The sequence below is a fragment of the Cavia porcellus genome, unplaced genomic scaffold (genome assembly GCF_034190915.1).
Source record: "Cavia porcellus strain 051 isolate PalLab524CR breed Dunkin Hartley unplaced genomic scaffold, mCavPor4.1 scaffold_16, whole genome shotgun sequence".
NCBI classification, from domain to species: Eukaryota; Metazoa; Chordata; class Mammalia; order Rodentia; family Caviidae; genus Cavia; species Cavia porcellus.
The window spans coordinates 42,380,614-42,401,548 of record NW_026947499.1 but is presented as its reverse complement, the minus strand read 5'-3'; the positions used below and the strand labels follow the sequence as shown (position 1 = coordinate 42,401,548).

The window sequence follows — 20,935 nt, the reverse complement described above, 5'->3', positions numbered from 1 at the left end:
CATAGGTTCAGAGGACAGTGGTATGTAGTGTGGCATCTAGGGGGGGATCTCCTTTTGAAGGTTTCAGTCATTGCTGATTCCCTATGGTCTTGTTTTAGAAGTCCTACATTGTCTCCACTGTCTTGTTGGGTTGGCTTTTATTCTCTTTTATTTTGTTTGGTTGCATAAAATCTGATGGCAGGAGCAGCTGTTTCAAAGGTAGCAAGATATATTATGGTAGCAATTTTAGATTTACTACTGGCTTGTCTTGAAGTCTTTTATTGCAGTCATTGTCTTGTTTTTATTGTTTCTGTTTTGTTCTGTTTGATTTTTACTATGTTCAAAGTTATCTGCAGCTATTTTGAAGACATCAAAAGATACCTATGGTAACTATTGTTGATTTTTTAATGTTTTTAGGCCTGTATCTCTTACACTGATTTGTTTTTATTGGTTTTATTCTGTTTTATCTTCTCTAAAATAAAATAAAAAATGTTTTTTAAAAACTGAACATAAAGATTCCATTTAGAAGTTATTCTCTAAGTATCTTCTCAAAAGTGTTAAAGATATACCACAGCGAAGTATGCACTCTTATGGTAATAGTATTATTCATAAACTACATCTTCTCAACAGCCTGCATGTCCATCAATTAGATGGATACCAAAAAATGTGATATTTACACACAATGCAGTACTTTTTTAAAATTTTTTTTAGTACCAGGGATCAAACTCACGACCTTGTGCTTGCCAGGCAGGCACTTATGCCGCTGAGCTACATCCTTGGCCCTGGAGTACTATTTTGCATTAAGAAAGATAAACTTTATAGTTATTTGTAAGAAAATGGCTGTCCTTGAGACCATAATATTAAGTGAAGTAAATCAGATACACATTCTTAAATATCACAAAGTTTCTGGTATATGTGAAATCATTATAAAAATAGTGAATAATAATAATGAGAGAGGGAGAAAAATATTTTTATCCAGCAGCATGGACCATATATCTATAACTGTATCTTGATTTAGAGTAATTATATGTTTCAAATTCATTTTGCCTATTAGTCTTGTTCATATTTATTAATCTGCATATATAATAACCAACTTTATAATATCTCAAAAATACAAGAAGGTAAAAAATTCAGGGCAATCCATGTGCTGCTCTGAGAAACAGTTAACTGATAAAATAAAAAAGAGGATACAGAACATGTTAAGCATTTAGCCAAGAGAATTAAGGACAAAGTTTGACAGAAACAGACTACTGAAAGATACAGGTTGTTCTGTCTGAGAGGTTCCTCTTCTGAGTCCAATCAACAGGAAAAATTTCTAAGAGTACAAAGCCAGATGTAGTGCAACATGCCTGTAATCCTAGCACTCTAGGAGGTTGAGTCAGAAGACTGAGAAGTTTTGGCCCATCTTGAGCATCTTAGTAAAAACCTGTTTCAAAATAAAGGGGGTAGAGTTGCACTGGGGATGTAGCTTACTGGAAAGGCCCTAAATTCAATCCCTATTGCCTGCCTGCCAAGCCCAAGGTCCTGAGTTGATTCCCAGTAACCCCCCCCCCCCACACACACACACACAAGTAAGAGGCTGAGGCAGACCTGGGGTTTATGTCAGCAGCACAAACACCTACCTGGCAAGCTCAAGGTAATGAGTTCCATTCCCTGTACTAACCCCCCACCCCACCCCCAAAAATGCTGAGACAATGAAACAACTCTCCTGGTGAAAATTTTTTTTAAAAATGCAAATTCAAAGCTAGCCTGCATTCAAAGCAAAACCCTGCCACATCCCTCCACCCCCTACCCCCCGCACACACCACTATCAATTCCTAATACTGAAAACCAAAAAAGAAGAGAAGTAACAAATAACATCAGATCACATTTTTTTAAAAAGGGAAAAAAAGCTGTTCAGAGTTTGCAAAGTTCACAGTGCCTTCCCTCAAAGTTGGGCCAGGATATCAGGCAGCGAGTCGGCCACCATACACTATTTTGAAGGCTTCTCATGCACACCAGGAAGCACAGTGCAATTCTTCCTCATGTGAGAAAAAGATCTTGACATATCTGGAACAATATGATAATAAGTGACAAGCCAGAGGCTATTTCAAAAAGCCCACAGAGATGTTCTGTGGCCTTGACAACTTCTTTAAGAATTATAATTATATATAGGAATCCAAAGCAAGGGAATTTTGGAGGCAGTGAGGGCAGGAAAAAGAGGAGGAGGAGGAATCTGAGGGAGGCATATGTGCGCTACAAGCCTGAGGGTTGAATCCTCCTCATCTGTCTGCTAGTGGATGGCTCCTGTCTGCTTGCCACAAACTCTCTGTACCCAACTACTACACAGTTGGAGGCAACAATGTAAGACACAAGTTGGCCTCCAACTGAGATGCAAGGAAATTTCTCAAGGGAGCTGGAAGTCCTCCAAGATGTCTCATTATATATTAGGTTAGAAAAAAATACAGCTCTCTTCACACCTGCCACCTTTAACCAAGCAGATGTCCAAGTGACAACCAACTCCCAAACCTTTACAAGTCCTGCAGGGTATGAGCCAATGGTAAATATTTCCTCTTCTTAGCTTCTGAGGTAGAAAGGCACAGAAATACTGAAGATCACAATGGTTCAACTTACAAGTTTTTGACTTCATGGTGATGTGAAAGCAATATGAAGTACAAACTGTATTTCAAACTTTGGATTTAGATTTTTTCCTGGGCTAGTAAGCTGTGATATGGTCTTCTATGAATGCTGGCCAGTAGCAGTGAGCCACAGCCCCTGTCAACCCAAAGATCAGCAAGGAAATAAGTACATTCAACAGTGTGTTGTGCTGCTAAGCTAGGATGCTTGGTAAATTACATGTATTAAACGCAATTTCCACTTATGGTATGGTTTACATAGATGTAACCTCATTGTAAGTGGAGTGAGTATACATACAATTCCTTCTCTGAAAAGGCTCAAGAATTACAATGTAGCCACCTTGTTTGTTACTCCAGGACACAATGAGTGGTTGCTCTCAGTCAGTGTTCTGGATCTGGCAAGGAACAGGGCCTGCAAGGTTTCCCCTTCTGAATGCTTAAATCTTATTTAAGGAAAATAAGCAAATAAGAGAGTAATATCTGAGAGTAACAACTACTCTACACAATGTAAACGAGAGATAGCACTTCAGGGGGGCTTCTTTCCAGCAGTGTGAAGCTCCATCATGGAGACTGCCTGGGAGAATATTCTGGCAAAGGAAATGGCAGTGCTCTGATATGGCATGAGGGACTGCTTCCAGGAAAAGAAAGGTAAACTGTGTAGTTGAAGCAAGATAAACATGGAGGAGGGTGGTGACAGGTAAGAGGAGTAAGGCAGCTGGCAGCAGGATCACACAGGGCCTTGCAGACCACGGGAGAATGTGCGTTTCATTCTCATAAAAAGGCAGAGCCAATGGAGCTCTTCGCAGGAAGTATATGCTGTGACTCGTTTTCCTATTCTCAATTGCCCTGGTTGCCGTGTGAAGGTTGAACAGCATAAAGCAGAACAGTTAGGTGCTACTACAACACAGCAAAAGCACGAGATATGCAGGCCAGACCTGTGCTAGTAACGGAGAAAATGGCTGGACAGGGCCAGTCAGCTTAAAGATATATTCTGAAGCTGGCAGGGCTTGACGCATTGGAAATGAGAAGTGAAGCAAGCTGAGAAACAAAGGACAAGTCCCTAAAACTGAGCAGCCAAGTAGGTGGCACTTATCAAGATGGGTATGGCAGGCAAAATGGCTCCCAAAGATTTCTAAGACACTAAGATATTAAGAATATGTGTCTCACAAAGCAAAAGCCTTGAGCTGGGGAAACTATCCTGGGTACTCAGGTAGGCCCAAATCTACCCATATGAGCCCTTGCAAACTGACAGTGTTCTCTGGCTGGATGCAAAAGAGAGAAGTAACAGACAGAAAGACAGAAACAATGCAGTAAATAGGGAAGACAAGTCATTGCTGGTTCTGGGATGCAAGGGCAACATGTGCAGGTATGGAGAAAGTCCCTCTAGGAGCCAAAGGGGCCCAGCTGAAAGCCAGTTAGGAAATGAAAATCTTTGTCCTACAACCAAAAAGGAGAGTAGTCCTACCCACATCGAAGTTTTAGCCCAGTGAGACCCGTGTCAGACTTCCCCAGACCTGTAAGGCAATAAATTAATGTTGTTTCAACGTATGCGTTTCTGACCATTCAATACTACAAGAGGAAACAAGCATAATGGGAAGAAGTAAGGAAGGGATGAAAGGTCTGGTAGAGAAAGCAAGCATTCAGTTTTAGTTATCATGTATCAAGAGGAAGAGGAAACAGACAGGGTTCACACTCAGTGACAGGAGCAATTATATCCATCTCTTCATGATTCCTAGCAGGTTGTTTTCAGCATTTATGTCTTAATCCTCCCAGTAAGTTAGATAGAAGTGCAGTATCAAACACATAACAAGTACTCTATAAATAAGTGCTGGACCTAATATTCTTAGCTTCCTTTGCTCCATTTCCCTGCTCTCATTTACAGCCAACCTCCTAGAAAGAGCTTCCCCCATTTCACATCTCTTAATTCCTCTCTTCCTATTGTCATGGGCTCTACGTTTTCATCTGGACTCATGAAGGACAGTGTGGTGGGATCCAGGACCTTGGCTGAATAGTCTGAATCTTTAGTGTTGTGGACAGATTTCCTGCACTTTCTGTGTTTAACTCTGGGTGACCATCATAAAATAATATTATAAATTCTGTGTCCTGATTCTAATTGTTCTCTGCACAACCCCTGACTACAACACCAGGCATGCTTAAACCCTAGCCACTGATAGCAAATCTTTTAGAGCTTTTAATGATAACAGACAGCTGGCTGCTGCATGAGTGCTATAGGTTTGCCACCACTGCCCTAGGCTGTGTCTAGGTCATTGCCTCCACTAATATTCCCATAGCCAAGTCATCTCAAGAGTCATCTCTCGAGTCATCTCAGTGAAGCTCATTCTGACCTACTTAAAGTCATAATGTTCTTCACTCTACCGACTTCCCTTAACTGGCTTTATATCTACCTTTCTTCCATGGTCACTGTCACCTTTTGACAGGCTACACATCATTGTTTGCCCTATCTGTTGATGATCATGATCATCATCATCATCATCCTTCTCTCTCTCTCTCTCTCTCTCTCTCTCTCTCTCTCTCTCTCTCTCTCTCTCTCTCTCTCTCTCTCTCACACACACACACACACACACACCCAGCATGTAACTCCACAGGGCAGGAATCTATCTTTTCTGTTCATCATCAGCCCAAATATCCATGACAGCCATTCAAAGAAATATGTATTACAATGAGAGATGAATGAACAGGTGACTATCCCAACTTGAATGTTCAGGTGTCAATGGGAAAAGACCCAAATGACCACATCTCTCACCACTGTATCTCTCACCCTCAGGAACATGGTAAGGATCAGAGAATAGCTGCTGACTGAATAAACCAATGTTCTTATGGAATTTCTAAGCACATAAAAATAATCAAAAGATCTGAAAATTCTTCAGACACAACCCTCCTCTGTTGCAGCACTAGGGCTGGTGGTCCAGATGCTGAAAAAGATGGCTTCAGAAGATGGAGTAAAATTGGTTAAGTGGGTGCTGTGTCAAACTGATGAAAAAATGGACAGCTGAAAGAGACAGCTCCTGCTCTGCTGTGGGCCCTACCTAGAGAGGCAGCTGGCAGTCCACTGAAGGATCTCACGGCTGGGTGACCACAGCCCCTGCAAGAACTGCTGCCTCTTAGGCGTATGAGTCAGAGAAGCAGAGCTTGATGCCACAAGACCAAGACAGGCACCAGGAGGAGGTGCTAAAGGTGATGAATGGGATCTACACAGATAAGAATAAAAAATAAAGGCCCCAGTGGAACCAGCAAATGAGGACAGGTTCACAGATACTTAATACTTATGAGTAATGGGCTGTTGGTTAGGTTGTTACTGTTGTTTCAACAAACACTAAGGACTAAATACCACACATTACCTCATTTAATCCTCTTGTCAATCCTGCAAAGTAGGTATGTTCCTTTATTTTGCAGGCAGGAAAACTGAAAAAGTTGGCAAGAAGAGGTGTTTTGGCTCAGAGTTCCAGAGGAGACAGGAGGCTGCCACATCAGACCCCTTGGCAACTCCCAGTTTTCTACCTCATACTATAAGCTCAAATGATTTTGAACCAGATGAGGAAAAAAGGATAAAGTCTCTTTAAAAATTTGTCTCTTTGAGGTTCGAAAGTATGACTTACGGACTCGGTTTTCTTTGTCATCCAATTCTGTTTGCACAGAAACCCTTGTGGATTTGGTAGAAAAGGAGGTTCTTTATGGCAATAAACTGAGTTTGGAAGAATGTTATAATTTTCTGTGAAAGTAATTAGTAAGAAATTATATGCTTAGGAAACAATGCCTTCTGCATCCCACAATAGGACACTACAATCACAAGCAGCCATCCACTGAGGGCCATGACAGATGGCCATGATACTGACATTTATTGACTTCTTACTGCTGTCTAAGTCCTTGCATTTGTTACCTGAGAAAAACTCCATGTGAGGCAGGACCTGTCACCATCTCCACTCTACCTATGAACAAACTGAAGCCAAGACCAGTTGGGCATTTTGGTCGATGGCATTAGGTCAGCAAATGGCAGAGTCAAGACTTCCCCCTGCCCCAAACATTATGACTTTGAGACTACACTCCTGACAAAGCACACTCCTGAGAGTGTCCTAAACAGCCTGGCCACGCAGCCCTCAGCTCAGAAGACAGCACCCAGGAGATCAAGCGGGGGACCCTCAGAAAGCTCAGGAGTAAATGGCAGCCCCGTGTTGTGCCATTCTCCCCAGTACCACTAGGCATAAATGAAAAACCAAGAGTCTCCTGCTCATCCCCAGAGGGTCTCTCCTGGAAGAGAAGCAAGCCACCAGCCTGTCACTGCACATCAGACTACAAAATATATTTGCTGGGGCTATGGGAAGGAGGCAATGGCAGGCACTGGGGATAAAAGGATGGGAAGAAAACAAAAACAAAAAATGGGAAAGAAGGAAATCTCAGTGTGTCTGTCTACAAAGAACATGCATGTTGCCTCCTGCAGGAAGCCTCCCTGAATCATCCAAGCCATCCCATCCCTCTGCTTTCTGCACCTCTCACATGTAGCATTCACGATCCAGTGCTTTGACCATCTGTGCACAAATCTGTCTGTTTTCCATTTCTGGCACAAAAGTAAGTGCATTAGTGAGAATAACAACCTATTCCCAAAACACACTCCAAGAATGTGTGTCAAGCCCTGTGCTGTTCCCACAAGGGCCTGCACCCAAGGGAGCAACTGAGCAGGTGCTGCATATAAAGCACAGTGAGCCTACAATACCAGCTCTCACTCCCTTAGCCCACATTTGTGCTTCACGATGGCTCCTGATCATCTGAAACTGCCTTCATTTCTTCTCCAAACTCTCCTCCCTACCAGGGCCTTACACCTCCAGGTTCAACTGACCCCCTGTCCAGTTCCCACCGTAGCTCCTCTCGTAGAGGGTTCTGGCAACCATCTCTCCTTCTGGCATGCCCTATCTGCAGATTAGTAAGTAAAAAACCAACCGTTTAGCTCCCTGGGAATAAAGCACAGGCCTTACCCTTTTCTTTGTACCGTTCTTTCAGTTTCTCCAATCCCATGCTCCCCTTGTCCTGGACCTTTGCACACACTTTTCCACCTTCCTGGAACCTTGGACCACCCAAAGCCATCTTATCTCGAGAGACTGTTTTATGCTGTTTCCTATGGAAGTCTTCCACATCAGTCCCCATCACAGCCCACGTGAGAGGCTCCTGCTCTGGCCCCTCGAGCACAGGAGCCCTCCAACTTGGCATGGCTCACATTTTGAGTTCACTTCTTGACCTGTGGACCTGCCTTCCCATTTCCTGCAAGCTCCCTGCAGGACTCTGTCCATATTTCAGTCTCTTATAGTTTAATGCCCAGCAGATGTTCAATCAATATTTGATAAATCAGAAAGAAAGTGAATGGTGTGACAAAGTGAGTAAAGGAATAAGTGATTAAATGTATGACAGAGAAGCTTATAACACAGTTGCATTTTGGTCACTCATTAACTTACATAATTACTCTTATGTGCTAAGAAAAAGTCTAAGAAACATTATTTACCTTAACCTCAGAAATACTAGAAAACAGCTTTTGCCCTGTTTTACAGATGACAGAAGCAGAGGCACAGAAAAGTCAAGGTTATATTCTAGGGTCATATGAATGCAAGCAAGATTCAAACCCAGCAGGCTGATTCTAAGATTCATCCTTTCAACAACATATCATACTGCTAGTAGGCAGGAACAAACTATACTTCCTAATATCTACCCTTTGTGTGGTCCCCACCTACACTGACTCTAGACCTAATCATTACAAATCCATTGACGTTCACAGAAGAATATGTGGTTAGAAGGCGGGGCCTAGCTAAAGGAGATGGATCACTGCAGGTGTGCCAATGGAGGGTATATATCTCTCTGGCATGCTTCCCCCATGCTCTGCTTCCTGGCTGCCATGAAGTAAGCAGCTCTGCTCCACTCCGACCTACATCAATGGAATGAGCTAGCCATGGACTGAAGCCTCTGAAACCGTGAGCCAATAAACCATTGCCTCCTTTAAGTTTTGCATGTCAGGAATTGTGTTCTATCAATGGGAAAGCTGATCAATACAGAATATTAGTAAGTGTGAGATAGACAGAAGCCTAAGAAGTCATAGGCTTGTCCTTCAGGAATACTCTAAGAACGCTGAAACCACCTTGGTATGAAGAAGCCTAAGCCAGCCAGGTAAAGCTACCACAGGACAGAAAACGGAGAAACTCAGCCAACAGCCACAGCCAAATACTTTGAAACAATGGCCCAATTGGCCGCCACTATTTGAGTCATAAGCTGAAGGCTCAGAAACTATGCAACAGAGCTGACCTGTACCCAACAAACCCTGTTTCACTTCTCAATTCACCAAATTAGGAACATGAATTGTGCTTTAATCTCCCTAAGTTTTAGGGTGATTCATTGAGCAAAAAAAAGTTAATGAACACATTTCTCTACTTAAAAGAGGCAGAATCATATAGATCCAGGATGACATTTTCTAGGCACTTACTCATTCAGCTAACATTCCTATAGCATCATATGTACTAGCCACTATTCTAGATTGAGCAGATGATAAAACAGACAAAAGCTTTTCCCTCAAGGAGTATAGATTCTAATGGGAGACATAGGCATGCTAACAAATAAATATATTTTTATGTCAAGTAATGCCAAAAACCACACAGAAGAACACAGCAGAATTGGGTGCCTTCTAGACAAAATAAGCTTTTGAAAAGAAGTGGATTCAAGCAGAGATTTGAAGGGAAAAAAGGAGAAAGATCCATAAAAAGAACCCCAAGCAATAGCAATAACAAGAACAAGGCCCTGAGACACAACTGTGATGAAGAGAAAGGACTGGAGGTGCCAGACATCTCCTAGGGAGGGAGAGTGACAGGAAAAGGAGGCCAGGGCCAGGCTGGAAGGGGCTATGAAGATTGTGCACAAAACACCATTGTGATCCAAACACAAAGGCGAGCTTAGAGGGCCAAAAAGTGGATCAACTGACTCTGCTTCCACTGAAGGTTCACAGGAAGCAGGAGCCCTCAGAGGAGAAGCAGTGAGACCAAGGAGGAGGCTGTGGTACCACCCCAATCTGTAACAGCGACAACCTGGGCCAAGGAGTCAGGACAGATTGGGGGGTGGGGGGGAATACCTGTATCCCAAGGTATCTCATGATGGCAATCACCACATGGAACATTGCCTGCCTTCCTCTGGGATAATAACCCGGTCTCACATCACCCTTGCCCAACTGTGGATTTAGAATGAGAAGTACATGTGACTGTATCACAGCTGGTTTTCCCTTTTAAGACTCATTCTCATCAAACCTCCTGAGCATACAATGGAAGGAATCTGAGCTAAAGAAAACAACCCTAGTTTGGAAGTCACTTAGAAAGGGGCATTTTAAACCTTGAGGCTGAAAATAAATTCACCGTGATTGTAATGCTCTGCTGGGTGATGCCACTGCATAATGTGGGCCCTGCTGAGCACTATGTAAATGGACTGTGCATTGGTGCCTCTCCAGAAGAAAAAAAAAATCCCCCTCATGACCCCCAGGTCCTGCCTCACTACAAGCCACTGCTCATGCAAGTTGCTCATTTATTTGCTTCACCTAGAATAGGATTTGCTCTAAGTTGGAAGAATTTATTGTTACCCATAGAATCATTTTTAGGGAAAAGCAGAGCAAATCATAAAAAAATTAAGGCAGAAAAACTAAAGAATATAACCCAATAAGGAAGAGTTTTGTCTAAAAATGTAAAACACAGATCTGCAGACTTGTCCATTTTCTCTCAACATCCTACCAAATCCTTTGACTTTTTAAATCCCCATCGTCTCCACCTCAAGTGCAAAGCCCCCTACCTGGGTGAAATGACTGCAGTAGAGGCCATCTGTTCTCCCTTCCCAAATTCTGTCTTCATGGTACACAAAAAAAGGTGAGCAACTTGAAGTGCAGATCTGAGCCAGTCATACCTTGCTCATGTCTCTTCAAAACTCTTCCAGTTTTCTGAGATAAAAGACTAAACCCTTTCATGGACCTAAGACCTCGGTGCTCCAGTTTTGCTCCACCCCCACTCTCTGAGTTCTAGCAGCACCGACTCCTCTTCACTCCTCCAATTCCCTACCCTGCCTGCTCCTGCCTGACTGTTTCGCCATACAAGAGGTAAAGAGATACAGGGTGAAGAAGGCAGACAGACACCTTCTTTTCCTCCACACTTGAGGCCCAACACCTCCGCTCGGAGAAGCCAGAATGGGCAGAGCCTTTGAAGCTGCTGCTATCAACACTGACAGGTTTTCTAAGAATACGATCAACTGTGTGTTACTCACACAGAAAGTCTCTGATTCAACCATTAAAGATGAAGCTTTGCACTGATTTCAATCCAGAGTCTGCTCCCCACTAGGACCCACCCAAAAGATTCGCAGGATCTGTCAGTTATATGCCCTGTAGAGCTCCTTCAAGGCACTCAAAGCCATGTGTCGACACCTCTGCCAGCTGGATGCTTTGGGAAAGGGCATGGAGATGGTTATCTCTGAAATAAGGGGCCTCCTGTGTCTCCATATTAATACATATCACCCAAACTGTAGCTCTAAGGACAGGAGTGGCAAAGTTGACAGAGGCAGATGCCTTCTGCTCATCATTGGTACTATACAAGAATTACTAGAAAGAAGATCACAACAGCTGATTGTATGGAGTGCTTACCACAAACCAGACAATGTTGCCTTCTATAGGTTTTTCAAATCTATACTAAAGCCCTATTAATTAACCATTGTTATTATCCCTATTTACAGATATGGAAACTGAGGCTCAAGGAAGTCACTACTGACCACAAGCCTGGCTGCCCCATATCAGACAACACATACATTTCCCAAAGAAACATGCCACTCCTTCAGGAGAAAACTTCTGTTTCAGCATGCATGGACCAAAGCCCAGGAGTATTTCCATAAACTGAGAGGACAGTAACAGTGACATCACTAAATGACAATCATGTTTGGTCAGGGGAAAAAGGAGGAAAGAAGGAAGGAAGGAAGGAAAAAAAACTGAATTTCTTTAAACACTATATTTTTTAAGATGTCCCCTTGCCCCGAAAAAAATAAAATAAGAAAATTCAACATCTCCCATATTAGAAGGAACTTGAACAAATTTTTACTATAATGTGAGTCCAAGCAGAGAATAAGAATTAAGATAAAGTACAGTCATGTAATGCATAAGATTACACTGTCTAGTGACATCAAAGCCATCTTAGTGTGTATAAGAATATGATAGGTACACAGTGGCAAAATCAACTGACAAATTTCTCTAAACATATCCCCATCATTAAGCAACACAAAAGTAATCACAACAGGCATGCATACTGAGCACTTATGTACAGTGCCACAGCACACTCCTTTGGCTCTTTTTTGTTGGTGTTTGCTCCCCCTCCTGCTCCCTTGAGATAGGGTCTTTCTATGTAGTTCAGGCTAGTGTTGGGCTTACTAGGTACCCCAGGCTGACTTCACACTCACAGAAACCCTCTAGCATCAGTTGCACAAGTGCTGGGATTACAGGCAAGCACCACCATGCCGCGGTAATAGTTTGGACCTTAAACCTTCTCCAGAGATCCTTGTGTTTATTTAAGGGTTGGTTGCCAGTTTTTGGCACTACTGGGAAGTAGCAGAATATTCAAGAAGCAGGGTCTGGTAGAAGAAGTCAGGTCACCTAAAGGAGTACTGGGACACTGGTCCCTTTCTTTCTATTTCCCAATCTTCATGAAGTGAACAGGGCTCCTCTTCCCTACACTTTCATGACACACTATTTCCTTGCAGGTTCAAAGCAACAAGGCCAAACAAACATGAACTGAAACCTCTGAACCTCTAAGCAGTGCTGGGAATGGGACTCTGGGCCTCACAGATGCTTTGCCACTGAACTACATAATCAGCCCAATCCTTCCCTCTTTTTGTCCACAACTGTAACATAGAGTATATTAAACACATGTGAACAGGCCCAGGCACGACGGCATACGCCTGTAATCCCAGCACTCAGGAGACTGAGGCAGGAGGATTGCTGTGAGTTCACGACCAGCCTGAGCTACACAATGAGTTCGAGGTCAGCCTGAACTACACAGTGAGACCCTAGCTCAACACTGCCCCTCTCAAAAAAAGGCATGAATATCCCAACAACTTTGTGAGGGAGCTACTTCTTATACCATTGGACAATTGATCATACCAGGGCTGCCAATGTAAGTCATATAGCTCATGGGAGCAGTGCCAATGCTGCCTTAAAAATGCACAACTCCAGAGTCAAAGCTCTCAAGCACCATGTAATGGATCCAACAAGAAGAGAAACTTCATATTTTTCAGTTAAATTTACCATTTAAGAGCAACTTTTATGGGGGAAAATTCAATGTTCTCTCTCACTGCTAGAATAATATGCCCTTTCAGACATGCTTTTAAAGTAGTGCAAGTACCATTTAGGCAGATTCTACCTGAGGTCTCATCAAACAAACATTATAATTAGATCCATTAATAAATTATCAAAACAAATCTGGAAGGAGAAATGTGACTGTTCTTTTGAGAACACAAAACTGTCATTTCAAATTAAGTAACAGCAACAAATGGTGAGAAATGTGACTCAAGGAGCAATGCACATCTGTGTTTGAACACGAATGCAGATCTTCCCTGTTAATCCATCTGCACCTTATCTCCCAATAGTCTGGCCTCAAAGGTGGAGACCATTTCTCCAGAAATGGTGAAATACCTCCATTTAGGTAATACTTGGGTCCAGGTCAAGACTGAAATGATGGCTTTGCTTCTATGAAGCACAAAAACCTTCCTTCTGCATATGTGAATTATATACAATTATATTAAAGAAACAAACAGCCAAAGAGAATCATTTCTTCTTTTCTTAGAAAGAAAGGACTGACTCTGGCACCTACAGAATCAAGAATAACAACCACTACCTAGTTAAAAGTCACCTAACAGCCTCACATATATATGAGACCCTCAACCTAACATGTTTTTATTACCCATTAGTAAACCCAACACAGCAGCATGAAATGACATGACCAACTGCAAAAATGAACATTAAGTGCATAAGAGATAAATGGCAGGGTGGCAGAATGTGAGCAGCAGGACTCCAGAGGTTAGCAAATGCCTGTCTGACATTCACTCTATAAACGGTATCAGGAGCCCACACTAGGGGTCCAGCCTTGGTCACACAAGGAGCAGCAAGACATGAGAGGCACATTTAGCTTACTCATTTTCCTAGAGACTGGTGTGAATAAGAGAGTTGCCACACCTGCACCAAAAGATACAAAAGAGAGAGAAATAATGTCCAGACTGGAATTGACATTCCATTCATCAGGCCTGTGTGCAAGAAGGACATGAGAGCTGTCATTCTCCAGGGGTCTCACAGCCAAACTGAACTGAAAAAGGCTACAGGGTTGGATAGAGGGGAACGTACTTGTGTGAGCAGATACCACATAGCACATACCACATAGGTTCTTAATATAGCTACTAAGTACCCACCAACTGCTTCATCTGTGGTTGAACAAGCTATCCCAAAAGGAACCCTACAAAAAGGTTTCTTTTTAAGAAATTTTCCAGACTAATTATATTAGTGATTTTCTCTATCCATGCTGGTGAGAACTTCTACTATAGCCACAAAGAACTCTGTGGCATTAGATAACAGTGACTGGTGCACTGAATAGATTCATACAGTTATTCAAAGTTTTAACCTTTAGTTTCCTATTTCATCCATATGACAGAGGAAACAGATAGTCTTGTCTAAATAGAGAAGCAATCTGGTGCTATAAGATGCCAACTGAACCCACTAAGATTCCTTGAGGGAAGTATAAAGCCTGCAAGCAAGTGACTAGAGTCTACTAAACAGATGGACATAAAACCCAACTACACAACTACACAATCTCATTAAAGTCTAATACATGTGTGGGCCAGAATGAAGGACCAACCTGAGGAGGGTACCAGCATACATGAACAGACAAGAGGCATCTCTTAAGTCCATCAGTGTCTTAGTCACAAAGCCACTCACTGAAGACTTGAGAAGAACTAAAATACCATCCAAAATCCCATACTCCATAATGTGATTGGAAAAGACAAAAGCAAAGGCAAAACATGAATATTAACCATGCTTCATTGATAATGGAAGATGGTTGCAGCTTTAACTTGTTCAAAGCACATATTCTCCCTCTTTGGCACAAATCCTTAATCAGAAAGATCCCAGTATCATTTCTTGCTAATGACGACCACCTTGCTCTGCAGTAGTATTTACGCATTTAGGTATGTTCTACTTCTTTCCTAAGTAAAATCAGCTGTGAAGAGGCATGTCTTCATTTTATGCTAGGCTATGTGTGATTTGAATTCACCAGTAATAACAAAAGCTAGCAGAATCAGACAAAACTGAACCCCTACCTCTTCTCTGCAAAACTTGTTGAACTAATGCTATCTGACCACTAATGAAGAGAGGCCACTTTCAAGACGAAAGACAAAAACATCAATAGCCATAAAATTTGAGATCAGGATTGAATTTGAACTCCCTTTTTTAAAAAAAATCAGACCATTAGTAGATTCTTCCACTTCCCAAGACATCAAAGAACTACAGTTCAAAGCTGTGTTCCACCACTTACAAGCAATTAATGTTCACATTAGCTATACATTGAAAGCTCACATCACATTCACCCAACTTCTTGGAAATAGCACCCAGTATTTGCTTGGGAGGCCAATGCCTCCCAACTTCCACATTCCACTGACTCTACTCCAGGACTGATTCTTGTCTAGCCCCAGGGAGGCATATGACTTGGGCCAAGCTGTCCAAGGCTATGCAAGCCACTGGCCAGCTATTGGTTCTTGGGGGGATGTCAGGTTAGTGCAGCTCCTACACCTCAAGCACCACCTGCTGACTAAGAAGCAGGTACTCTTCCCATCTCTCTTACTGGATTGGACTAGAAAAGAGCCAAGTTCTGCAGCTACTGCAATAATCTTCATTTATAATAGTGAATGAATAAGGGATCACTAGGCTCATCCCAGATAAGAATACTCATTAAACCTTTTAAAAGCCACTACGTACTTATGAAATTGCAATCAGATCCTAGTTACTTTTTTATTTGACCTCATTTTAAAGCTCATCTAGAAAATGTAAGAAATAAGAATAGTCATTTTTTAACAAGTACATGTTAGCAGTACATAATGATATTCACTGTTAGGAATTGGTACATGTACATAGCACATCTTAGTTCTTTTTTATCCCCTTCCCTACCCCTCAACTCCCTCGTTCTCTTGATCCCCTTCCCTTCTACAAAAGTTCTATCTACCTGTCTCCTCTTACCTATATATCTTTATTTCGCTCTTCATTTCTATTTTGGGTTTATCATAGACAAATCACACAACATTTAAGTTTGTGTATCTGATTTATTTCACTTAACATCAGGGTCTCAAGGTACATTCATTTACCTACAAATGCCTCGAGTTTATTCTACTTTAAGGCACAGTAGTACTCAATTGTGTAGAAACATTGTATTTTCTGTATCCACTGATCTGTTGATGGACATCTAAGTCACTGCCACAATTTAGCAATTGTAAGTTATGCTGCTATAACCATGGATATACATGCATCACTGCACTGTGATGTCTTTAACTCTCTCAGGAGGAAATGGAATGGCTGAGTCAAACATTTCTAGTTTTAGTCTTTTGAGGAACTTTCATACTTATTTCCATAGTGGTTATTGTTCTGATTTGTGTCTGGATGTCCCTGCTAAAGCCTCATAGAGCCATGGGGACAGGCTTCAAGAATTTGTGATTGATTCATGGTCCAACGTTGGGACTATGGGTGTGAGTGTTACATACAATATAATGAACAGAAACAATCTTCTCTCCATACTCCTCCCCTTTTGTTCTTCATGCTTTTGCTGTTTTCTGCCACCATGAACTGTTAGTTACCTCTTGCCATGCCACTCAGCTTTGGAGTCAGTTTATCATGGACCAAATCCTCCACAAACTGTGAGCTAAATAAATCTTTCCTTTCTTAACTTTGGGTGCTTGGTATTTTGTATCAGCAACAAAAGAAAAGTAACCAAGACAGTTACACTAGTTTATGTACCCACAAATAACGTACAGGATTCTTTTTTCCTCATACCCTCTAATAATAGCAGTTATTATTTTAATTTCTTAAAGATAACCATTCTTTCTAGAATACAATGGAATCTTAGTGTTGCTTTACTTTGCATTTCTCTGATGACCGAAATGTTGAACATTTTTCGTGGTACTTCTCCTGAGAAAGGTTAGGTGCCCATTTTTTGACTAGGTTTATGTGTGTGATTCACATTCTTTGCAAATGTGAATACTGATCAACTGTTATTTGTATAGCCAGAAAATATCATTTTTATAATTTTATAGGTTGTCTCTTCATTCTTGTCTCCTTCACTCTGCAGAAGTTTTTAATTTGATATGACACCATTAATTGATTCATGATATTATTTCTTGTGCAACTGAGGTTTTGGCTCAAAAAGTCTTTGCCTGGATCTATGCCTTCAAGAGTTTTACCTATTTTATCTTCCAGTAGATTAAGTGTTTCTGTCTTAACATTTAAGTCTTTGACCCATTTTGATTTTACTATATAGTACATGGTGAGAAATATGGCTCTAGATTCAACGTTACGCATGTAGGTAGTGAGTTTTTCCAGCATCAGTTGTTAGACAGGCTATTTTTCCTCTAGTGTATATTTTTGGTCCTTTTGTCAAATATTAGTCAACGTTCTCAAGGTTGTTTCTGCATCCTCTATTCTGTTCCACTGATCCGTCTGTCTGATTTTGCACCATTAGAAAAACTGCCATTTTTTTAAAGAAAAGTAATAGGGACCTGTTCCAAATTTATACTCAAATGGAATACATTGCAAAGAAAAGTCAACGTGTTTGATTAGTCAAAAAGTAAAGAGTATTTTGAGAAAGCAGAAATTAAGTGAAATAAATCAAGACATATAAGCTTAAATATCACTTAGTTTCTCTTCTGTGAGAAACCCAAAAAATAAATTAATTAAAGAGAAAAATAAAAGATACTAGCAAACAGAGAGATATTTTGCTAATGAGATGGGGACAAAGAGATCAAGGGAGGAGGGTGGTAAAGAAAGGAAAGGGGAAATAAAAATAATTAAGATGTGTTATGTACATGTACCAATACCCCACAATGAAAATAATCATGTACTACAGGTGTATTCTAAAAATATTTTAAATTTTAAAAATTACACAGAAAAACTAACGGAAAACAAGTATTTGATCCAAGAATGCCAAAGAAATCCTACTATTACAAATACAGACACAACCATACAAAAAAATCTAATGGTAAAGAAAATGTGATTAAATACACCTAAGATTAATAGTTCTCTATCACCTTGGGAAAGCCAAGAGTCACCATCCCAATTCCCTAAAGGAGGAGTCATTGTCCTTTAAGCATGCTGGATGGCTATGCGACTCGCTCCCCAATTTGTTTCCGATTTAATCAACTTTATCTATTTGTCTCATCAGTTGGCCATATCTCTGTTCCACCCCAAGCCCACCTTGCGAGTTCCAATGTTTTCCCCACCTTAGATCTGCCTCACTTTGTAGTTTTGCTCTATAAAAGACCTTAGAAAAGACAGTCTTTGGCTGTCTCTCAGACAGCTTTCTTTCTCTCAATAAATACATTTTGTTCTTATAAAAAAAAACAAGCAAAATAATCAATATGCTTAGAAAAGTTCAAATACTGTATAAATATGGAAGCAAATAAAATTGGCAATAGAATCTGTGGAGATCTAAAATACTAACACCTAATAACAGTGAGGATACAGCAAAACAGGTGCATACACACATATGGCTGGCATCAACATATTCTCTCCTGGAAAGTGTAATGACAGTCTCTGCTGGGAGCCTTGCACGGCCTAGTGAGTTCTTCAGAGGAACTGAAGAAATAATAAGAAATACATACTACACAGAAATAATCAGAATTACATACTACAACATGGGCATAAAGATAGTCTTCACAACAGTATTACAATAAAATTGTTAATAAAATCACTATTGCTGTGGGAAGTATGAGTCATTATGTGGTCATTAAGAGTGTTACCAAAAAAAGTATAATGACAAATGTGTTCATGATACAATCCCAAAAGAAATGAGAGAATCCAAAATGATCCATATTAAATTAGCCACGTGTTTTAGATTGACACAAAAATACAAATAAAGATAAAACAATATTCTAAAATAGTGGGTACTTCTGGATAATGAGATTATAAGTGATTTCTGCTTTCTGAACATTCTAACAAATATACTTATTATATTGGATAAAAATATAACCTTGGATAAAAAGGCAACATTTGTTAGACTTTTCCTAGGTGCTTTTGGAGACAAAACCAAATACTTCTGCCCTGAAGGAGTTCATAGTACAATGAGTTACAACTCAGGAAATGGTGGTAGCCAATTACAAACTTGACTAACTAATCAAATGCTAAGTGTTGAGGCAAAGGAAGGTTCCATCTGGTCACCAACATGCCATCTCTTAACACATGACATTGTGTACAGCATACTTCCTGGCAGCAGTAATCACTCAGAAAACACTGACTACTCCCAGAACTATCTGTGCAACCAGGGGAGAATGGAGTAGGGTGCCTGATATCCATTCCTTTCTCCTTCTTAGAGAGCAGAAGTCCAGCCTTATTCAGAAAGACCAATATGCTTAAAAGGTCACATTTTCTGCCTTGCAGCACTGTGGTACCATTGACTAAATTCCAGCCAGTATGATAGAAACACAAGTTGTCAGACGGGAGATCCAGGAAAGCTCGTTCCTTAAACAAGGGAAAGATGTGCATTTGAGCCCATGTCCTCTGTTTCCTCCCATTTCCACCCTAGAATGCAGATTTGATGCTATAGCTTCAGCAGCTATTTTAGACCAACCTGAAGATAAAAGGCATAAGCCAAAGACAGTAAAAAAGAAAAACAAAGCAGACCAGAATATGGGTAACACTGGCAGACCCACCCATTAGCTCTGTATAGCCTGTGTTCTGAATTTGTCCTTCTATGAAGGATAAATTTTCTTAAGACACCAAATTCTCATCCTTATTAGTAACAGCCAAGCACCATTCCAAAACTATAGACTAAGTAATGCTATTACAGTCATGTTTACTACCTTGGTTTGCAAACTATACTTCAAGGAACCCCAGAAGTTCCTCAAAAGTATTCAACCAAGAGATGAAAGGAAGGAAAGGAATTAAGATATCTTATATACACATACTAACATGATGACTGTAAATCATTAGGTACTATAAACATGTATGAATAATTTTAAAAAAAGAGTACCTATCTAAAAATGGAAACACGGAAGTCAATAAATTGAGGCTCTAAGCTTTCTACCCCTACTACCCTCTTGCTTTCTTTCCTTTGCAAATGAAGTTCTTAAGATTTTGACAGATAATTTTTAAAAAGGGGCTATATACTCAAAAGAATTGAAAGCATGATCTAAAAGAGATATTTGTACACCTACTTTAGTAGTACCATTATACTCAAAAGAAAAAAGCAAGCCATCTATTGCCAAGTAAATGAATAAAAACAAAATACATATGCAAATACAATGAAATGTTAGCTTTTAAAAAAGGAACTCCTACCATATGCTACAACAAAGATGAACAGTGAGGAGGGACACCCCATACCAGCAGGCCAAGGTGCTTGTGGAGGGGAGGGGAGATAGTGAAGGGCCTGCAGGCTCTGGGACCCAGTTCAAGGTTCCTTCCCCAGCTCCACCAAGGGGGGGGGGGGTAGAGACACTCCCATCCACCGGTGCCAGGTGCCAGGGCCCATCGCTGAGTGTGCACCTTCCACAGGCAGTGAATAGCAGGAACCCCATCAAAAGTGTTCCTCCAACCATGACAGTCCTAGTCTTGAAGAACATCAAGAACCTCTGCTAGCAGACACAGTCTGTGATCTCCTGGCCCAGAAGCTCAGAAGACCTAAGCTGGGGAGCCCCTTAAGAGAGCCAGCCTTCACAGAGTCTCTGAAGGGTTGGCAGTTCTCGCCACCTCTTCCCTCTGTGAATGCTGGCCTGGGGGCACCAAGGCCTCTGGACCTCAAGGACATCATCCAGTGACACTGACTGACTGGGATGGGGCGGCCATCTTTCACTGCTTCTGCCCCATGATCACCTCGGCCTGCCTGGCAGTCTTCATGCTGTGTTGCGTCTGGCCCATGGGCATCACTGCCTTCTGTTTGGCCCATAAAAGGCTGGAACCCCAAAGCGTCCATGAGCAGAGAGTGGAGAATCCTGGTGCATGATGTGGTGGCAGCAGCATTGCCCAGAAACAAGCTGGAGACCCCTCCCCTCCCTAGCCACCACTCACCAGGCCACAGCAACGTGAGAAATTAAACCAG

General features: G+C 41.3%; 1 protein-coding gene and 1 pseudogene across 6 annotated transcripts in view; one reads left to right on the top strand and one right to left on the bottom strand.

Moving 5' to 3' along the window:
* Positions 1–20,935, bottom strand: part of Snx29 (sorting nexin 29) — a 560,183-nt gene that overhangs the window by 284,837 nt on the left and 254,411 nt on the right. The window lies entirely within an intron of this gene.
* On the top strand, positions 3,272–20,839 carry LOC106025260 (transmembrane protein 91-like; annotated as a pseudogene).